The following is a 3525-nucleotide window of genomic DNA, read 5'->3' as shown; positions in this document are numbered from 1 at the left end:
TATATATATATATATACACATATACATATATGTATATATATCTTTGTTTTATTCAGTTATTGAAAAAGTTTCTTTTTTTAATCAAGAAATATTTTAAACATACCTCCCAATATAGAATATAACAGCTACCCATGAACCCATCATCCAGATATAATCCACTTTAACATTTTGCTGCATGTTTGTTCTAGAATTTTAAAAAGTACAACTTTACAGGTACAGATAAAATTCACATCTATCCTTACCATCATCATCAAATTCCTCTCCATGTATCTATAAACAACATATCAGTATTGTTTAATACATTTAAAATTGCACACAATTGGGCTCTATTCTTTTTTCAATTTGCTGTTTTCACTGAACATTGCATTTATGATACTTATTAATGTTTTTATAAGTAAATCTAATAGATTCATTTTTACATGTAGCTGAATTAAAATATCCAATCTGGAAAAATTGATCTTTAACTGAAGAGTTTAACCCATTTACGTTTAGTGAATATCTTTAGATGTATTTCTACCACATTTTTTTGGTTATCTATTTATCATGCTTTGTTTTGAACAGCTTTTTATTTTCTATTAGAGGCTATTTTTTTTTTTTTTGCTGTATGAAGGCCTCTCACTGTTGTGGCCTCTCCCGTTGTGGAGCACAGGCTCCAGACGCACAGGCTCAGTGGCCATGGCTCACAGGCCCAGCCGCTCCACGGCACGCGGGATCCTCCCGGACCGGGGCACGAACCTGTTTCCCCTGCATCGGCAGGCGGACTCTCAACCACTGCGCCCAGGGAAGCCCAGAGGCTGAGTATTTTTAAAAATTCTTTTTCCTCATCTACCTGTCTTGAAGTTATATATTTTCTTTTTTTCTACCCTTAATTTTGTACCATGCCTATTTGACTTAACAAGTCTAAAGGTAATAGTCATAGCTTCCCTTCTCCTGAAGACTACAGAGATCTTGGAATGTTTTAAATTCCTTTCACATTTCTTCATCTTCCATGTTACACTTTCTAGGATTTAACTCCTTATTTTAGATCTCCCACATTAGCCGAATCACCATCATCATTGTCACCATCATTGTCAATCAATCTACACTTACTTAGATTTATCCACATGGCCACTTGTTAAATATTTTTTATGTGTGACTTATTTTAGATTTTAATGCTTGTGTTCTGTACTGTAGCAATTTTGGGGGGAGGATATTCTTTTTTTGGAAAGGATAAAAGAATGAAAACATGAAAGGGTAACAACAGGATGTAAACGCGGATGTGGTAAAAACTGAAAGGGAGAAGGAAACAAGAACCTAAAGAATAAGAAGATGTAAAGGTCCAAGACCAGCAGAGAATTTGTCTAAAGCAATAAGTGGGTTATTCCCTGTTGCCATCTCAACTATGAAAGGAGAATTCATGAACTCCAAGATATAAACATGTGAAAAAGATATAAAAACTTGCTCTGACTGTGTGATCATGTAACCCTGAGCTGCTCTCAGTTCATACGCAGTGAACATCTGTTAGTAAAATCCACGGTCCTGGAATTGGAAAACAATTGGATGAAATACAGAGATAATCTCTTAAACTTGAACTACACCTACCTTCTCTCTCCTTGACTATCTGATCTGTTGGAACAGGATACTAGGTCAAATTTACTCGTTTTGATAAGCTAGAAGATGAAGAGACAGAGTCAAAGTTTTATGTGATATTTAGAGATGCCCTTTATTATTTTATTTTACTTTTTTTTTTCTTACGTTGTCTGTTGTTTGCTCTTTTGGGAAAGACTTCGTCTTTGCATGACCACAGGTGCGGCTTGTTAGGATGGAATATTAAATTGCTCTGTTTTTGGAAGTTGCTTCAGTAGTGGAAGGCAAATGGGAATTGTATTTTTATGGCCTCATTTTGAAGTGGGCAGCTACTCAGACGAGTTGAGGCAATAGGTGAGTAGAATGTTTTAGTCCTACTGGCAACTCCTTTAGTTGCTCCTGACAGAAGGAATCTCCTTTGAAACACTCACAGTAGACACATTTAGATCACAGAATAGGCAGGTTAGCCTGGGAAGCTCCCTAGAAATGTATTCTTTCAGCCATGTAGCTTTCGAGAGAAGGAAATGGGGGGTTGGAGTGATTGAATGTTTGTAACATAATACTCCCTAGCTTGCTCTCCAGAACGTGGCTCATTTGGAGTTCTGGAACACTAGAAGAACCTTTCTGAACTCAAAGATAACCCACACATACTCAGAATAAATAGTGGCCTCTCTCGTTAGAATCACAGGCTCCACTTCATGATCTGGGGAGCACTGAGCTGGGAGTCAGGAGGCTGGAGTTCTAGTCCTGCACGGCCATCCCCAGCTGGTGACCAGGAACTTCATCTATGACACGAGGCTATGGCAAGCCGACCCCTGTCTCCTCCCAGCTTTAACGCTCCCCCACGTCTCACTCTCTGCCTGGGTGACAGGTGTAGTTTGCAGAGTAGAGTCTAGGGGTGGCTGTCCCCTCTGCTGGGACTTTATCCAGGGGCCTTTGCTACAGATAGGATTGTTTGGTATAGCTGAGCCACTTAAAGTACAAATAGACAATGGCCAGACCATCTATAAAAATAAAACTCTGACCCACCACCTGTAGCAATCTGCCCAGGAGACCACCCTATCATCTATAGTAACCAGCCCAGGAAGCCAGTCTGCTACAAGTCAGATTTGCAGGAAGCCATACAACGATGTCTAGTGACAATCCAGAACAACTGGCCCCAAATAGCCTGGAGTTGATTAATAACTTACAGCTTCCCTTAATTTTATTGATGCTTCCAATTTAGGACTTAGCAGGGAAAGGCAGATATACCCCCATAACCTATCACATAGGACGCCCCCCTTCTAGTTAGCTGCCTCCAGCTTCCCCGTCAACAGCCTCTAGTTGGGGCACACCTGAAAGCTTCCCTTTATCCACCATAGAGCTTCCCCACTCCTCCGCCAAAATGCAAGTGACAGTGGCTGATTCACTGTCTACAGCAAGCTCTGAAATGCCTTTGCCTCTTCTCCTTTGGTTGGTCTTCCTTTATTTCCACACAGCTGTCATACCAGGAAGAGAACTAGAACGCTGGGCCCCATCTTCCCCTGCCTTCCTCAAGCCACTGAGGGTTCTAGCAAAAAAGTCAGAAGCCAGGGCTGTCTGGGAGAGCAAAGGACCCTCATCCTGGCCCTTCCCATTCCTATCCTTTCAAATCCTGTTTTGTGGCATTCCCCCTGTGGCTGACCCCAATATAATTGATAATAACAAAATAAAAGACTGTTTTCATGAGATATAAAATACATGTCACTTCAGCCTGGGTCTCACTGCTGGCAGTGTATGAAATGTACATTGTCATTCAGTTTTGTCACCTGTGAGCTGGAAGATTGCAGCTTGGGATTAGGTCATTGGTGTTGGGTCAAAATTCTCTTTGAGAGCTTTTGTGTGTGAAACCCAGTCTGTTTTTCTTGGACCCGTATAATCTTTCTTCAACTTGCTTTTGCTGGTGATGAATAATTAAGTATTTTAGAGGAGGGGATTGTG

Source organism: Neophocaena asiaeorientalis, unplaced genomic scaffold (genome assembly GCF_003031525.2).
Source record: "Neophocaena asiaeorientalis asiaeorientalis breed wild unplaced genomic scaffold, Neophocaena_asiaeorientalis_V1.1 scaffold362, whole genome shotgun sequence".
In the NCBI taxonomy this organism is placed as follows: domain Eukaryota; kingdom Metazoa; phylum Chordata; class Mammalia; order Artiodactyla; family Phocoenidae; genus Neophocaena; species Neophocaena asiaeorientalis.
The sequence above is the reverse complement of the archived record's forward strand: the minus strand, read 5'-3'. Positions refer to the sequence as shown.